The sequence below is a fragment of the Silurus aristotelis genome (assembly GCF_946808225.1).
Source record: "Silurus aristotelis genome assembly, chromosome: 1".
NCBI lineage: Eukaryota > Metazoa > Chordata > Actinopteri > Siluriformes > Siluridae > Silurus > Silurus aristotelis.
The window spans coordinates 3,040,650-3,060,649 of record NC_139574.1 but is presented as its reverse complement, the minus strand read 5'-3'; the positions used below and the strand labels follow the sequence as shown (position 1 = coordinate 3,060,649).

Here is a 20,000-nt window from a genome sequence, read left to right as displayed (position 1 = left end):
TGAGATTATTTAAGGTCTGAGAGTGTAGATTTAGGTGAGACATTGGGATTAAATAGAGATTTAAGGAGCTTAACCTGTTTAAAAGGGAAGGGTATGTTTATGGGAAAATGCTAGAAATATTCAGGAATTTGGGAGGAGTTAAATCCGTGGTTAAAGCTCTGGGTAACTGATCGGAAGCTCAGGATTCAAGCTTCAGTATCACCAAGCTGCCACTCTTGGGAGCCTCGAGCAAAGCCATTTACCCTCTGTGCTCCAAGGGTGCTGTATCATGGCTGACCCTGCGCTCTGACCCCAGCTTCCTAACATCGCTCCCAACAAAGCTAGGAGAGGAGAGAGAGTTAGACCTGTTTAAAAGGGAGGGATTTAAGGTTTAGGGAAAGAACTAGAATATTTAGGTTCTGAATAGAATTTAGATGTGTTAAGGTGGGAGGGGGTTTTGTATTTTCAAGATTTGAAGGAGGAGCTAAAATCATTTAGAGTTTAGAAAGGAGTTAGGTCAAGTTATGTGGGAAAGGTTCAGATTGTTTAAAGATTGGAGAAGGAGCTAGGATTATTAGGGTTTTAAAGAAGTTAGAAATCTTAAGGGAAGAGAAAATAAGTGTGGTAATGAATTTGGGGGTGGGGGTTAGGTGGGGCTATGATTATTTATGGATTGAGGAGGAGTTAAATCTGTTTAACAAGGGAGGGGAGCTAAAATCATTTAGGGTTTAGAGAGGCATTAGGCCAAGTTAAGTGGGAGGGGCTTAGTCTGTTTAAGGATTGGAGGAGGAGCTAGGATTATTGAGGTTTTTGGGAAGGAGTCGATGTGTTTAAGTGAAAGAGGCTTAGTTAGACCTTTTTTGGGAAAAGCTGGAATTATTTAGGGTTTAGGGAGTATTTTGGCCTTGTTAAGTATGAGGATTTGTTTTAGGTTTGAGGAAGGAGCTATGGTTTAGACACTAGTAATAGCTTGTTGAGGGAGTTAGTTTGATTGGGGGACAAGCAAGAATTAGACAGAGATTAGGGAAGAGGTAGACCTGTTAAAGTGGGAGGTCTTGTATAGGGTTTGGTCGAATGCTATCTGAAGTTGATATCTAAAATTTAAGAGGGGCTAAAAATATTTAGGGGTGGGATTAAGCCTATGAAGGTTGCATTTGGGTTTGGGGGTTTGGATTTAGCATATTTAAAGGGGTAGGAATTTTTATATAAGGAGAAGCAAATGGAAATTTAAATGCCAATATGTTTAAAGAGAATTGTCTCAGACACTTCCCACAATTATTTTCACCGTACTGTATGTACCTCCACCCAGTTCCATAATCTCTCTTTCTCACAATATGCTGGAAAACAATACACACCTAGTGTACACTGGTTTCACTGGGCCTGGTACAGTGTAGTATGGAAACGTGGTTCAGATTCTGCACAATGCTGTAATGTGTGTGTGTGTGTGTGTGTGTGTGTGTGTGTGTGTGTGTGTGTGTGTGTGTGTGCACGTGTGTCTGGCCTGTGTGAGTGAGAAAGAGAGAGGACTGTTGTGCTGCGAAGGAATGTCGTTTATTCGTAGTCTATTCATCAATAAATATAAAAGCGAGACCTTTACACACTGTTCCAGAGGTGCATCAAACACACAGGCTTCAAAGCGAACACAATACACAGACGAGTGTTTGAACAGGAAAGTTCTTTGACCCCACAGGTGCTTCACTTCAATCAGCTGCTGACCTTTAAACCACTGACCAGCCATGTGTGTGTGTGTGTGTGTGTGTGTGTGTGTGTGTGTGTGTGTGTGTGTGTGTGAGATAAAGGGAAAGTTACCCAGATATAAACATGGCTAAATTCATACACACTAAACCCCACACACATTAAACCCCGCACACACCAAAACCTCATACACACTAAACCTGCATACACACTAAACCCCACACACATTAAACCCCACACACACTAAACCTGCATATACACTAAACCCCACACACACCAAACCCTCATACACACCAAACCTCACACACATTAAACCCCACACACACCAAACCCTCATACGCACTAAACCTCCATACACATTAAACCCCACACACACTAAACCTCCACACACACTAAACCTCCACACACACACTTAACCCCCATACACACTAGAACCCCCACACACACTAAGCCTCCACACACACTAAATGTTACAGAAAGACACACTTCACCTATTCTCTTTCCTTACAAACCACTGTACGACTGTGAGTGTGTGTGTGTGTGTGTGTGTGTGTGTGTGTGTGTGTGTGTGTGTGTGTGTGTGTGTGTGTGTGTGTGTTTAATGACTTATTTTCTGCTGGACTCAGAGAAAGTAGATATTTTGGAATCGGGTTTGGATGTATTGTAGAGAAAGCCCAACCCTCTGTTCAGCAGGCCTGAGAGTGTGGCGGTGAAAAACGAGCACATCTGCCAAAACATCTGTCCAATTCTCTGGTGTGTAAACTCTATAACACACACCGCAACTCTGAGTCACAACAACCACCGGTTTTCATTTTCCTTTTTCTCTTTCACCATGGAGCCACAGAGATCGGAAAAGATGGGCAGAGAGGGAGAGAAAGAGAGCGAGAGAGAGAGAGAGAGAGAGAGAGAGAGAGAGAGAGAAAGAGAGACAAAGGGAGAGAGAGAGAGAGAGAGAGAGAGAGAGAGAGAGAGAAAGAGAGAGAGAGAGAGAGAGAGAGAGAGAGAGAGAGAGAGAGAGAGAGAGAGAGAGAGAGAGAGAAAGAGACAAAGGGAGAGAGAGAGAGAGAGAGAGAGAGAGAGAGAGAGAGAGAGAGAGAGAGAGAGAGAGAGAGACAGAGAGAGAGAGAGAGGGAGGGAGTGTTGTGGTTAAAGAGCTGAATCAGAAATAAAAACAATATTAAAGTGGATCAGAAAGCAAAAAGAAAAGGAGAAAATGTAAAAGAAGAAAAACTAACAAGCAATTTGAAATATGCGCCTGTGTGTGTGTGTGTGTGTGTGTGTGTGTGTGTGTGTGTGTAATATTGAAATTAGCTCCCCTGGATACTGGGCTGGTGTTTTCCCCGTTGAGTGTAAACAAGGTCGGAGTTTGAGCACATGGTACCCCTGAATGGGCCTCAACTGGCCAACGTGTGTGTTTCCCTCTCAATACTCTCACACTCTCAGCATTTAATTTTACCACCTGACTGTCTCTTAATTCTATATAGAAGCAATGAGGGGTATTTAGATTTGGACAAATGACAGACAGACAGAGAGAGAGAGAGAGAGAGAGAGAGAGAGAGAGAGAGAGAGAGAGAGAGAGAGAGAGAGAGAGAGAGAATGAGGGAGAGTAAGAGACACAGAGAGGGAGAAAGAGTGTGAGAGATGGATTGTGTGAGAGAGAGAGAGAGAGAGAGATAGATAGATAGATAGATAGATAGATAGATAGATAGATAGATAGATAGATAGATAGATAGATAGATAGATAGATAGATAGATAGATAGATAGATAGATGTCAAATGTTTTCAAATTTTTTTTTTATTTTACCACCTGACTGTCTCAATTCTATATAGAAGCAATGAGGGGTATTTAGATTTGGACAAATGACAGACAGAGAGAGAGAGAGAGAGAGAGAGAGAGAGAGAGAGAGAGAGAGCGAGAGAGAGAGAGAGAGATAGATAGATAGATAGATAGATAGATAGATAGATAGATAGATAGATAGATAGATAGATAGATAGATAGATAGATAGATAGATAGATGTCTTTAATGTTTTCAATTTTTTTTTTAACAACCGGTCTTTTCAACTCTGGGATGGTAAAAAACACACCCAATGCTCCAACATGGGTTGTAGAAGATCTGCTACAGAGTTCCTACTGTGGAGCTCCAACCCATCAAATGTTATCCAGTAATTGTATTTTTGAACAACACCTGATAACATCTGGATTGTGCATGGTTTTACTTTACTGTAGTTCTGATCAGGGCGTAATGAAGCAGTGCAGATGTGCGGAGATAAAGCGCCTGCACGCCATGCAGAGAGTGAATAATAGCTCAAATACACACAGACGGTAAGTGATGTGGATGGGGTGAAGCTCTGACTCCTGAGGGGTTCAGGTGTTTTAGAGGACTAAACTAACAGTGGGTTCTCGTGGTTTTTGGATGATGCCGGCTCGCTGGGGAGGTTAAAAACACACCTCGGGAAGAAATCCAGCCGCATGAAGGCGGTGTGTGTGGCGCACGCTTCGGAACGAGCCGGAATGTTTTTCCTTTTCCGAGTTGCATCACTTTGTGGAAGTTCAGTCAGAGAGAAACTCAGCTTGCCTGTGAGCTCGGCTTGTGCAAGAGCACGTTCTTCATCACGTACGATGGCGATGAGCTGTTCTCCAGAACAAGTCACTCGGTCGAGACTCAAACGAGACTCACACGTTCTCCGTAACAGCTGGCAATGACCTTGTAAATGAGTTGAAAATTCAGCCAAAAGAAGGAATGAAACACAGCGTTCCGCCGCTACAGTGAAATACCACCCTCCTAAAGTTATTAAGATAAACTGGTAGATGGACAGATCAACAGATGGTGAGAAATTTAAACAGACAGAAAGAGATGCAGGAGAACAGACAGATAGATATATAGAGAAACAGACAAGAAAACACAAAGACTGATTAGCACCCATGCACATAGAGACGTAGCAGATGGATAGATAGATAGAGAAAGAGAAAAACAAATTAAGAGATAGAGAGATGGAAAGCAGACTGGCAGATGTACATATTAAGTCAAAGGCAGATAAAGGGTAAAGACAGACAGAAGGAGGTATAGACAGATAGACAGATTGGATGTTATGTAAAGTTACACTGTGTTACTGTACTACACTCTTCTAGCTCACCTTAAACTGTATTTAGATGAAGAGACAGAGGTTTGTGACTGACCAGGAACCCAGAAACTGAGAAACCAGAGAGAAACCATAGAGAGACCAGAGAGAGACCAGAGAGAGACCAGAGAGAAACCAGCCAAGTACACACTGTGCTTTTCCCCGGCTGTTCCTCTCAGTAAAGCCCCAAAGCTCTGACTTAAGCTCTGGTGCTGCTGCTCCTAAACAGCAGGACTGTTCCTAGTCATCATCAGGGTTGAAACTGCTGCACCGTATCTCTTCTCAAAGCCAGTCAACCTTAACCGCTAAGCTGCTACTGATAATTAGCCCACATGCTGAATCAGGTGAATCAGAGCAGTCTGCAAGCTCGATGACTCAGAGCTGTGTTTCTCGAGAGCCGAGGCATCCTGAACCTTTCACTCGCACTTTCAGTCACTCTGGATCTAATTCATGTATAGTTATCCCCCTATTTTATTCTCAGAAGGTGGACGAGGTCTGGGCCAGACCAGGCTCCAAACACTCAATCAGGAAGAGATGATTAGCATATAATGACCTAGAGGTTAGAATCCACGAGAGGTCTACATAGAAGCAGAATACCCTCAGCATGGGCCACCAGCCCATATCATTCATGCCTTATTTGCAGTCTACCTTCTGGCATGTTTTTTTAAGGTGCAGGATAAGGAAAAGCAACAAAGAACCTGGAGGAACCCAGGAAGAACAAGTGAAACTCTGTACAGAAAGTAACCCGAGGTCAGGATTTGAAGAGGATCATAGAGCTGTGAGGCAATAACCAGTGCACCACCGTAATCCAAACATGAGGATACATGACCTTTACTGCAATGGAACTTGACGAGGTCATGATGGACCATCTAAATGATGATCCCCACCTCAGTGTTTCTTTAAAAGCCAGCATTTTTGCCTTTCCACAGTTAGACACTTGAAGAACAGCTGGATGGATTCACATTCCTCGTGCATTTTGAAGAGTCACTCTAAAAGCAGATGTTTCTCTCAAACTCTTATTTATGCTTTGCTTGCTAATCCAAGCTGGGTCTACGACTGATGGAGAATTGCTACAGACGAGGTTTGATTGAGACATGGTACAGCTTTGAACAAAAGTATTTGTACACCTGAAAATCCAGCCATGCGTGGTTCTTCACCAAACTGTTAACTTGGAGGCATGCTATTGTGTAGGACATCTTTGGATGTTCTAGCAGGAAATGTTCCCTTCACTTGAACTAGGAGACCAAAACCTGTTCCACAAAGCCAGTTCCAGGAAAATATGCTTCAAATGGGTTGGAGTGGAAGGTCTTCTGCTATAGAGCTTCAACCAGAGTGAACAATGAATGTGAACGCTGACTGCACCCCAGGCCTCCTCACCTCACCTACATCAGTTCCTGACGAGTAGACTTCTGGGGTGTGGAGATACCTATTGTAGATAATATGGTCCAATGCAACACAAACAGAGCTGAAATAATCCTCACAAAGCTTTTTCTTTCTCTCTTTCATTTTTTCTTTTTATGTACTCAAATCTGATTGGTTGTTCTTTCACCTGACTCCTTTGAACTTTGAAACAATGCGCACCGCAAACAACGTTCAAAGCCTCCTTAGAGATGAGACCCTTCTGTCCTGCAATGTTGACTTTTTCTCGAAGGACTTCCTGGATGACTCGGAACCTGACATGAAGTAGAGAATGAAGTCATTGTGTGGCAGAATGTGAGGAATCTCATTACTAACCGCAGGAGTGGAGATGATGAAAGAGCAGGTCAGCCATCAGCTGAGAATCAGCTCACCTGTGTACAGGTACACACCAGGGATGAAAGCTGTGCGAGGATGGTCATGTTCTCTCTCTCTCTCTGACACACACACACATACACACACACTGTACATGTACACACACACTTTACACGTACACACACACTTTACACGTACACACACAGGTCCTGGCTCTCACAGGGTGCAGTAAAAGACTGGACTCGGTTTCTCGTTTGTTTTCCAGCTTAAGTAAAGAATAAATCAATAGCTGTCCCATAAATAAACCCTGGTGAGAGAAAAGATTATTCACCTCGACTTTGTCACATCACCATACATTATTCATGCGTTTACATGAATGATGATATAATATACTGTATTACAATATTCAATACAACATGGCTGAAAAATATCCACATCACCACTACATAGTGTTTCATACGGCCGGCTCAGAGGTAATGCTTCCTTCCATCCATCCATCCATCCATCCATCCATCCATCCATCCATCCATCCATCCATCCATCCATCCATCCGTTTATCATCATATCTGTCTGCCTGTCTGTCTGTCCATCCATCTTTAATCATATCTATCTATCTGTCTGTCTGTCTGTCTGTCTGTCTGTCTGTCTGTCTGTCTGTCTCTCTCTCTCTCTCTCTCTCTCTCTCTCTCTCTCTCTCTCTCTCTCTCTCTCTGTCTGTCTGTCTGTCTGTCTTTCTGTCTCTCTCTCTCTCTCTCTCTCTCTCTCTCTCTCTCTCTCTCTCTCTCTCTCTCTGAAAAATCTACTGGGACACCCGACACTTCCAGTCATATGTGGTTCTTCCCCAATCTGTTTCCACAGAATTGGAGCCACACAACTGTAAAGGTGAATTGTATTAAAATCCAGCTCTATGAAGATCTGATTTCCATGGAGGCCTACGGTGCGGTCAGTATTTACATTCATACCAATAGGGTCGGAGCTCTAGAGCAGGTTGTCTTCCACTCCAGACTGAATGGGATGAAGGTAAACACTGACTGAACCCCAGGCCTCCTCACCTCACATAAATCAGTACCTTACTTATGGCCTTGATTTTAACTGAGCACAATCATCCACACAAAATCTAGTGGAATATCTTCCCAGAAGAGTGGAGGTTCCTAATGGGGACTAAATGTGGAATCATATGATCAAGTGTCCATAAACATTTGTCCATATGGTGTGTTTGAATGTGTTTTAGAATGGAAGCTTTAATTAGAGTAGTGGAATGCTACAATTTGTTTAGAAGACCTGATTTTACACACACACACACACACACACACACACACACACACACACACACACACACACACACACACACACACACACACACGTAATCGTAATTTTCGAAACGTGATCTTCCACTTCTTGACTGATTAGTGGAGAAAATGGAACAATTGATGTCACAGAGCATTTTGCAATCAATCGTAGAATATTGTTTCCGTAGGTGGGTTTCGTTTTCGTTACACCACATCAACCAGAACACGACCCCGGGATCGACGGTAGCCAAAACCACGAGCGCGTTCCAGATCCGCGCTAAGCTAATCATCAGCACAATCAGCTGGATAGCTCTCGCAGCAGGTTCGGCGGAGGCAGAAAAAGCTCATTTGGCCCATCTCAACCCCCGAATGAAGGCCAGATGGTCCCACCAGTGACATCCACATGCCCAGGATAAGGGGGAGGAGACAAGCCCTCGGGGGTGCTGGTGAGCAAGAGCATCTGATTAATCACCCAAGCGGTCTTGAATCTGAGAACAGGAGAGGGAGGATAAGTGACGGACTAAGTTCTAGCATCTAAACTGCTAGCTAATGTTGTGTTCTGCCACTTGATGTTTCGAAACAGAATGAAATCCTGGATTTGTGAGTCCTGGCATGCCATACGAGAAGACTGATCATTATTCAAACCTCGATTCAGAGGCAGAAACCAGAAACCAAACCGATAAACCACACATCAGTTTTAAGTCCAACATCTTCTACCACAAGTTAAACACTGTGGTTTTACCGTCACACACAACATGGCGAGAACACAGGATTTCTTCACACAAACTGTTTAATTCCGTCTTTCTTTCGGTTAAAAAACATGTTGTGATATTCCACTAGAGGAAACATCTCCTGCCTGGAAGATCCAACTGTTGCTTATAATGAATGAGGACTAGCATTAAAATGACAAACACACCAAACCATGCCACCTTGCATCCACTGACTTCCTGCCCTTACCTGCGACGCTAGTGCTGTTGTAGAACTGATGCCGTCATAACTCAAAAAAAGTTCTCAATCAGAACTCAAAAGGTCTTAAACTGATGAACTCAACATGGACTCAAAGAGAACACAAAACTTAACATCTAAACCTTAACAAACCTCAAACAAGACGAACCACATTTAAACAGAATTCAACCAGAATTCAAACTGAACTCAACCAGCAATCAAACTGAACTCAAATGAAACCCCAGAAAGTTCTCAACTCAATCAGAACTCAAAGGGAACTCAAATAGGAATTAAAAAGGGAACTCAAATAGGATTTAAATGGTACACAACCAGGACAAGACTCAAACAAAACTCAAAGAGAACGTAAACAGAACTCGCACAAGACTAACGCTAAATTTAATCAGAGCTCAACCAGAAATCAAAAACACTCGAACAGAACTCAAACAGAACTCAAATAGGATCCAACCAAAAGAAATCAGAACCTAAATTAAGTCAAATTCAGGATGCGAAAAATTTATTCAACATGATCTCTTTAAACAGAACCACTGAGAAGTTGTCTGCCAACTGTGTCCACTTTTTTCAAACCACATGAAGAAGTTGAGCAAACATCGACATCAGAACCCCTTCTGGAGAATCCTTCTTCACCCAGCAGTGTTGATTTTCCAATCAAAAGGAAGAATCTTTTTACTGCAGAATAAAAGCCTCGTTATTACTGATCATGTACACCATTCATCACTCTCCAAACCAGACATTCTCACATCAACAGCATCTCACACACACACACACACACACACACACACACACACACACACACGCAAGCACTTTCATAAGGCTGGTCTCAAATTCAGGGTCTCCATTCGTAATGTCCCAGTGTTGTCTGGTCCATTCCAATAATAACATTCTAGAACCATGATGTAGGTTCCACTGGTGATGTAATAATGCTGTCTGATCCTTTCCACCCAGAACATTCATCATAACACCCCGATAATTCATTTCTTACTGTCCCTACATTATCTCTCTCTCTCTCTCTCTCTCTCTCTCTCTCTCTCTCTCTCTCTCTGCCTGTCTCTCTTTCTCATCTATCTATCTATCTATCTATCTATCTATCTATCTATCTATCTATCTATCTATCTATCTATCTATCTATCTATCTATCTATCTATCTATCTATCTGTCTGTCTGTCTGTCTGTCTGTCTGCTTCTCTCTCTCTCTCTCTCTCTCTCTCTCTCTCTCTCTCTCTCTCTCTCTCTCTCTCTTTCTCTCTCTCCTTACTGTCCCCCTTTCCATCTCTCTCTCTATTTCACTCTGTCCATCCCTCAGAGGGAGATGAAGTAATGTAAAGGGCAGAGTCCAGTGAAATCTGTTCATCATTAGTGTGTAGGTTCTCCTCCTCCTCGGAGCTCCACTCCCAGTCCAACTGAAGAACAGCTGAACCGCCTCGTGACCTGCTGATTAAAAGCATTTGAGGCCTGCGCTATAAAAAAGTGTGTGGAATGTTGTGACTGGAAACGTCCGTGCAACTGTGTGTGTGTGTGTGTGTGTGTGTGTGTGTGTGTGTGTGTGTGTGTGTGTGCGCGTGTGTGTTTGTGTTTGTGTTTGTGTGTGTGTGTTAATGCCGAATGTCCTTCCTGCTTCACTTCAGCTTCGATTTAAACACAAACACACCCTGCATTTTAAAGGGAACCCATGAATGAAAAGAAGTTCTGGAGTGTTCTGTTCAGGATGTTTCCGCTGCATTCCACGTCATTTTCTTTATTCCCACGCTCGCTGGTATCGCTTCGCGTGCTCAGATCAGACACGTGGAGGAACCTTTACAACCCCCAGACCACACTGAGACTCCAAACAAACTTGTAAAACTGCAAGGATTTACAGCTTAATTCGGTAATAACAGGTGTTACAGCGGAGGACCACAAACACCACATTCACTACTGCTTCTCTCCAGCTTTTCTTCTCCCTGTGTGAACCTCAACATCACGCCCAGCCTGCAGAACATTCAAGACCTCGGAGAACCTCTGTGGTCAGGGTACGGATACAGGAAGATACCATTCTAGAACCACCACTCGACCCCCTCTTCTGACCTAAAATAGCCATTTAATACATTTAAAACATTGACAACATTTAGCAGATGCCTTTATCCAGAGCTTGGTGGTGCTGGGATTTGAAATTGAGTCCAATGCCTGAATTTCACCTCCATATAAAGTCTAAGGTGGTTCACGATGCAGATGCTAGCTATTGTAACATTTAGACATCATGTCCTTTTAGGGCATTTGACAGACACCATTATCCAGAGCGACAATTATCCCATTTATATGACTGAGCAGTTTAGGGTTAAGGGCATTACTCAAGAGCAATGGCAGCTTGTTGATTTGACCCCGTGACCTTCTGATCAACAGTGCTGCATTTTAGAACTGCAATCCATCGATTCAGAAAATAGATTTTAGAACCGAAGTGAGAGTTAGAACCTAGCTATGAAGCAACAGTGGTATCTAGTACCGTTTAACAATCCTAGAGCCATCTCGAGCCCACTTTAAAACACAAAACTATTCCTGAAATTGCAGTTCTTACAATGATGCACCTTGTTGACAATTGTTGGACGAGTACCATCCAACCTGTGAATGCGAGTTCCATTAACTATATGCCAGATGTCATTATGTACATTCATTTCAAAGGATTACTCTCCAGATATATGCACAGAAGATCTAACAGTGCCATGAGATCCAATTCTAGAACCACACTAAAAGGCCCTTAGATGACCTGGTCCATTTAAACAAGACCATTCTAAAACCACAATGAGTGGTCCATTGATGATCTGGGTTATTTAAACAAGACCAGTCTAGAACCACACACAGGTCCTTTGATGACCTGATCTATTAAGCAAGACTATTCTAAAAAACACACTTAAAGTTTGACCTGGTTTATTTGAAAGAAACCATTCTAGAACCATTTTAGAGAGTTACATTGATAGCCTGGGCTATTTAATCAAGACCGTTCTAGCGCTATACTGAAAGATAAACAAATTACCTGGTCTATGTAAACAAGACCATTCTATAACCCCATTGAAAGGTCCATTGATGACCTAGTCTATTTAAAAAGGACCATTCTAGAAAAACACAGAATGTTTTATTGATTGGCTGGTCAATTTAAATGAGACTGTTCTGAAACCATACTGAGAGTACCACTTAGGAATAAACATTGCTGTCTAGTCTATTTAAACAATTTCATTCTAGAACCACTTTAAGACTTCCATTGATAGACTGGTCTATTTAAAAGATACCACTCTAGAAGCATATTGAAAGTTCCATTGACATACAACATGTCTAGGTACAGTCAACAGTACACTTCTAGATCCACTCTGTGAGTATTATTGAGGAATGAACACTTTTGCCTAGTCTATTTAAAAAATACCATTCTAGAAACATACTTCTAGTATATATGAACAATACAATTCTAGAACTATATAGAAAAAATTAGAACAATTGCTTTCCATTAAAACAGTGCCATTTTAGAACCACACTGAGAGTATTTATGAACAGTGCTGTCTAGTCTATTTAAATAATGCCACTTTAGAACCACCCTGAAAGTTTAAATAATGATGTAACATTTGCATCTCAAAACAGTTAGGCAGTAGAAAAGCACAATAGTTTCACCAGTTAATATAACAATAACATGTAGACGGTTTCATCAATTAACCTCTAGAACCACGGTTGGAATTTCAGGAATGGTGGTCTAATACGATCTAAAATTCATGTTGCAGAACCAATTTTGAACGTTTCAGTGTTTGAATTGCAAAGTTCCAACAGTATTCTAGACCTGTCAATGATGTAAAAAAAAGTGTCCTATCTAACACACTATTCTAGAACCACAATAAAAGTTCCAGCAGTGATGGAACAAAAGCATTCAGTCCAGTTCACCATTCATTCTAGAGCTGCATCATAATGAAGTTTTAGGTTGTTTCACAGAGACAGTGAAAGATTCTGACTGGTCAGGAATTCCACATAGTACACCTTTATCAGCAAAGTGACTGACTCTGTTCATTAAGAGGCTGGACTTGATGACATCATGCTAATCGGTTCACCATTAGCCCTTAAATACTGTTAGCATTTAGGAGCTGAAGAACCTCTTTACTGGCACAGCGAACATGTCTGGGTTCTGATGTAAGCTCACAGCAGGGTGGGGACTAAAGACACACACGCACACACACAACCCATCACCCAGCCTTAAAAGACTCTCTCACACACACACACACACACACACACACACACACACACACACGGAGAGGTGAGCAGACGTTTGGCACGAGGCTGAGAAACTCTGAGCTCAGTGGGTCTCCAGACCGAGGACCACACCCCAGTGCAGCTGCACTCAATAAAGACACTGTTTCCCTCTTACACACACACACACACACACACACACACACACACACACACAATATGTCTGTCTATCTCTCTTACACTCTCACACACACACACACACACACACACACACACACACACACACACACACCACACCCACTATCCCTCTATTTCCTTTTTACTCAGGGATATACACACACAAACACACAGCCTGTGTCTCACTCTCACACACACACACACACACACACACACACACACACACACACACACACACACACACACACACACACACACACACACACACCCTCCCTCTTGCTGTATTTCTTCCAATCGTCCTCTCCGTCCACTCTGCCTTTATTCCTCCGCTGTACATTCCTTCTCTAACAACTGACTTATTTAAACAGTGCCATTTTAGAGTCATACTTTTGGTTTTATTCATTTAATTCCATTCTATATACATCCTTCTGGACTATATAAACAATACCATTCTAGAACAAAGCATCTTGTCTATTTAAACAACGGGATTCTAGAACCATACTTCTGATTGATTTAGACAGAGACATTACAGAAACATCTTTCTGTACTTATGTTTTTAAGCCATTCTAGAGCTTTACTTTTAGTATATTTAAACAATAACATTAAAGAACCATACTTCTGGACTATTTAAACAATACAATTCTAGAACAATGCGTCTTGTCTATTTAAACAATGGAATTCTAGAATCTGGTCTATTAAAAAGATTTTTTTTAGTTTGTTTAAATACCATTGCTAAATTCACAATTCAATTCTGGAGCCATACTTCCTGGATTATTTAAACTGTGCCATTCATGAGTCAGACGTCTGGTTTTATTCACATAATTCAAACTATATGCATACCTCTGGACTATTTAAACAATACCATTCTAGAACAATGCATCTTGTCTATTTAACCAATACCAATCTAGAGCTAATTCTCTGGATAATTTGAACGATTTCATCCTAGAATCCTAATCCTATATATTAAAACCAAATTTCTGCTTTAATTAAACAAAGCAATTCTACAACAATTTTCCCAGACCGTTCAATCAATACCATTCTAGAGGCAGAATTCTGGATTACTTCAACAATACCATTCTAGAACCATACTTTTGGGTTTATTCAAATTATTCCAACCTAGATGCCATTCTAGAAACAATGCAGATTGTCTATTTAAACAGTGGGATTCTAGAAGCGTACTTCTGATTTATATATATATATATATATATATATATATATATATATATATATATATATATATATAAAGCCCGGATAGAAACATACCAATTTTTTAACCATTCAAGAACAATGCTTCTGCTTAATCAAAACAACTCCATTCTTAAACCATACTTCTGTTTGCTTGTTGTTTTTTTTTATTTCAAACAAAACCATTCTAGAACTTATAGAACTTATTTTATTTTCCCAAAGCCATTCTAGAACCACACAGAACATTCCAAAAAATTAAATAAAAATGGCATGAAGATTGTTCACTGATGAAATGCAGGAAACAGTGTTATTGGCTAGGTACAATAAAGGGCAGCCAATCAGACATCATTTGGAGCAAACTGAACTAGCCAATGATATTTGAGATTAAAGATAGCCCAGCCCCCTGCTGGGGAAAAGAGATTTTTCTGAATGTGGGAATTTACATGGTTCCAAACTCACCAGACCTCATACTGCCCGTCTGTTCTCTCCCTGAAACTTTCTGAAGTATTAAAATCATCTATTTGTCACAAGCCCTCGTGATCCGGATATCGCAATATGTACATTTTGATAATATCGTGCAGCCCTGGAGTTTCCTTCATTTAGAGATTCTCTTACTTTCATGTCAGAATTTGAAAACATTTGGTGTATTGAAGTCCATTAAGTAACTCGTTAACAATTATACACTGTAAGGCCAAAAGTTTGTGGACACCTGAGCATGCTTCTCCACATCTAGTCCCCATTTACTCTTACAATAATAATATATATTATAATCTCCTGGGAAGATGTTCCACTAGATTTTGTGAAGCTCGTTTGGCTACAAGGGTTTCAGTAAAGTCAGGTACTGATGAGGAGGTCTGGGGTGCAGTTAGCATTCACATTCATCTTAACTGGATTGGAGCTCTTTTAGAAGGAGATCTTCCACCATATCCAACCCATGGAAAGCAGATCTTCATGGGGCTGGTTTTGTGTAAATGAACCCAACAATTCACATGTCCACTTCACGTCGCTTTTCATGATCCGAGCGCAGTGACATTCGTATTCCTTTGGCTGAAGATCAGACAGCAGAGGGCAGATATTGAGGGGAATAAGGAGGGTATGAAGGGTCATACAGGGTACGAGATAAACAGCAAAACACAGTCACTCCATTACACTGTTTCTCTGTCCCTCTGTCTGATAACGTTGAACAGCCTATTGCGCCCTTTGCCTCCCGAATACCATCACCATGGCAACCCGCCACCTCTTCTTGCTACGTGCATAGTGTGTGTGTGTGTGTGTGTGTGTGTGTGTGTGTGTGTGTGTGTGTGTGTGTGTACACGTTCAGCACGTCTCCCTTGGTTACACAGTCGGCAAAAAAACCACTCCCTCCCACCTCGGTGCTGGACCGTAGCCCCGCCCACTTGCCCCTCCTCCCCCCTTTCCTGCCTGCATTGCGTCTTTTCAGGTTTTTCCTGCAGTCCCTACACCATTCTCTCTCTCTTTTAGCATCTCACCATCTAACCCATCACACACATTCACACACACATGGTCCGCTTTCGAAGTACCCGAGCATTTCACCAGCACACTTCGGAGGTATCTGAAACTGAGGCGCATGTTCCCCGAGTTCCCCGAGTGTGATCTGGAGTGTGTAAACAGAATCGACTTGGCTGAAGTGCACACTCTGTTCCTGAAGCAGCTCCTCCGTCCTGCCCAAGAGATGCTTTCATATGGAAATGGCCGCCATTGTGGGGGTCGAAGGCCTGGAATTTCTTTTATGCCAAGAAAAGACATTGAGAAAAAGAAAGAGAGAGAGCAAGTGAGAGAAGCCTAAATATCAGTGAAACTCCTTTCGGAACTTTTTGCCACAATGTGTGGCAAAAGTATTGGGACACCCAATTTTTTGGAGCTGTATCTGGTTCGTTCTTATTTAGTTGGAGGTAGAAAAGAAGAAAAAAAAGTATTTTCCCTTTAATTAAATGAGGAAGCTCAAAACCTGGTCCAGCTCAATGAAGATCTGTTTTCCATGGGTTGGATATGGTAGAAGATCTCCTTATATAAGAGCTCCAACCCTATTGGGATGAATGTGAATGGTGATGCACTCCAGGCCTCGTCAGCTAGTCACCTACATCAATTCCTGACTTTATTACACACAACCTTGTGGCTGAATAAAGATGACAAATCTCCAAAAATCTATAGAAACAATTTCCCGAAAGAGTGAAGCTTATTATAGGAGCAGCACTGCACAAAGTATGTGCTCTACAAAGGATTTCTGTAGGAAGTAGTGATCATTCCAGCTACAAGACTATTAATGAGACCAGACACTGACCACACCACAATCCACTACACCACACCACAATACACCACACCATAACCCAATACACCACACCACACCATAACCCAATACACCACACCACAATACACCACACCATAACCCAATACACCACACCATAATACACCACACCATAACCCAATACACCACACCATAATACACCACACCATAACCCAATACACCACACCATAATACACCACACCATAACCCAATACACCACACCACAATACACCACACCATAACCCAATACACCACACCATAATACACCACACCATAACCCAATACACCACACCACAATACACCACAATACACCACACCATAACCCAATACACCACACCATAATACACCACACCATAACCCAATACACCACACCATAATACACCACACCATAACCCAATACACCACACCACAATACACCACACCATAACCCAATACACCACACCACAATACACCACAATACACCACACCATAACCCAATACACCACACCATAATACACCACACCATAACCCAATACACCACACCATAACCCAATACACCACACCACAATACCCCAATACACCACACCACAATACCCCAATACACCACACCATAACCCAATACACAACACCACAATACACCACACCATAACATAATACACCACACCATAATACACCACACCATAACCCAATACACCACACCACAATACACCACACCATAACCCAATACACCACACCACAATACACCACACCATAACCCAATACACCACACCATAATACACCACACCATAACCCAATACACCACACCATAACCCAATACACCACACCACAATACCCCAATACACCACACCACAATACCCCAATACACCACACCACACCATAACCCAATACACCACACCACAATACACCACACCATAACCCAATACACCACACCACAATACCCCAATACACCACACCATAACCCAATACACCACACCATAATACACCACACCACACCACAATACACCACACCATAACCCAATACACCACAATACAGTACACCATACCACAACTCCACACATTCTGTTACACTATAACACATCCAAGTAAACCACATCCAATTTCAACACAACACAACAAATCTAAATTCACAACGACACAGTACATCAGAGAACTACACAATAAATCTTAATTCAATTCAGGTAAATTTTATTTCTATAGCACTTTTCATAATGTAGATTGTCCAAAAGCAGTTTTACAGAATGTGAGAATTATAGAACAAAGACTGAAATAAGTGTATGATGTGTATTTATCCCTGATGATGAAACCTGGGGTGACTGTGGCAGTAAAAAACTCTCTTAGATGGTATGAGAAAGAGTGTGATTATACATCATAAAAAACCTATACAAAACAGTGGAGAGTGAGAAATATCACAACACATCCCAATACCACATACACCAGATAACTGAACACAAACTTAAACACACACATGCTCAAACCCTGAACCCTGTACACCCCAACACAGACTGGACTACACAAAACAACCAATAAAGACTGACCCAAATTGCTTGGCTCAGAACATCACAACTAAACCCCAAAAAACTCAACACACCCCTCCAGACCATGACCCAACAAACCCAGTAAACCCGTCTTACGCACAACCCCTCTCTAATGTTAACGATCAATGCCCTGTTTTCCTCCATCATTTCTAATTCTCCACACCTTATCACACACTCTTACTCTCTCAGGAATTGTCTAAGCATATTGCCAGAGGTGGGTGTGTGTGTCTTAGAGGGCTTGCAGACAAAGACCCCCAGCCATCACCCCCGCCCCTCGGAATCCCCCTGGGTGTCCCCAGATGCGACAGTAATTGGGATCTTCACCACAGGTTTATTATAAATAATTAACAGACTTCTCTTTGGCGAGAATCACACTCACACACACACACACGCCCACATGTCGAATTAAAACCCAGACGATCGACGACGTACAATAGCATATTCTCCTCGTGGCCTCCGGCTCTTCTGCGAGACAGCGAGCGTGTTGACGGTCTGCTGCCTTCACTTGTCCGTGACCAGGTGGTGGTGGTGCAAGAATATTTCATGGAGCTGCACTGGAGCTCGCACACAAAGCCTGTTTTCAGTGATGAAACACAGCGAGATCAGTTCATGTTCAGTTCTGACCGGGGCTAAAATTAAATTCGATGGCAGAAGGATAGCTCAGAATAACAGCTTAGTCATTTACAAGATCGTAGTCACGCATTAGCCCCTTGAGACGTTCCAGAGAGGCATCACACTCTCAGGGCACCACCCTAACAATCAATCTGGAATAGTTTAAAGCCAAAATGTCTTTACACACCTTTTCATGAACCATTACGTTCACTGGGTTAAAGATTTTTTTATATTTCTGAGTTAGTGTTTCACTTTGTAATATACTGATACAACTATGGACAAACTTGCAGAACACACACACACACACACACACACACACACACACACACACACACACACACACACACACACACACACACACACACAGGATTTCCAGTGCTAAATATCTACACAGCCCACATGTTCATCTAGGCCACTGTGGGAAACCAGCCAGTTGGAGAGAGAGAGACCTCGTTCATGCAACCCTTTCGCTTCTATAAATAACAACAGTATCGGGAGAAGGTTTTATCTCTACACACACACACACACACACACACACACACACACACACACACACACACACACACATACACACATACACACACACACACACACACAGCTTATTACAAACTTTGACAAACTTATTTAATGTCAATGATGCCTCCAGCCAATACTGACCAATGAGTACCTGGTTATATGTTACAGTTAGTCAGTCAGTACCTGGTTATATGTTACAAATGGACAGTCAGTACCTGGTTATATGTTACAGTTAGTCAGTCAGTACCTGGTTATATGTTACAAATGGACAGTCAGTACCTGGTTATATGTTACAGTTAGTCAGTCAGTACCTGGTTATATGTTACAAATGGACAGTCAGTACCTGGTTATATGTTACAGTTGGACAATCAGTACCTGGTTATATTTTACAGTTGGACAGTCAGTACCTGGTTATATGTTACAGATGGACAGTCAGTACCTGGTTATATGTTACAGTTGGACAGTCAGTACCTGGTTATATGTTACACTTGGACAGTCAGTACCTGGTTATATGTTACAGTTGGACAGTCAGTACCTGGTTATATGTTACACTTGGACAGTCAGTACCTGGTTACATGTTACAGTTGGACAGTCAGTACCTGGTTATATGTTACAGTTGAAAAGTCAGTACCTGGTTACATGTTACAGATGGACAGTCAGTACCTGGTTATATGTTACAGTTGAAAAGTCAGTACCTGGTTACATGTTACAGATGGACAG

At 41.9% G+C, this 20,000-nt stretch overlaps 1 protein-coding gene across 5 annotated transcripts in view; it reads right to left on the bottom strand.

The window, feature by feature from the left end:
* The window catches only part of arhgap21a (Rho GTPase activating protein 21a), a 100,332-nt gene that overhangs the window by 67,406 nt on the left and 12,926 nt on the right, over positions 1–20,000 (bottom strand). The window contains exon 1 of one of the 5 annotated variants that reach the window (XM_083543649.1): positions 4,067–4,395. The exons of the other annotated variants lie outside the window; for them this stretch is intronic. The gene's annotated coding sequence lies outside the window, so the exon portion shown is untranslated. Of the gene's footprint in view, positions 1–4,066; positions 4,396–20,000 lie in introns of those variants that run through there. 5 annotated transcript variants of the gene reach the window in all.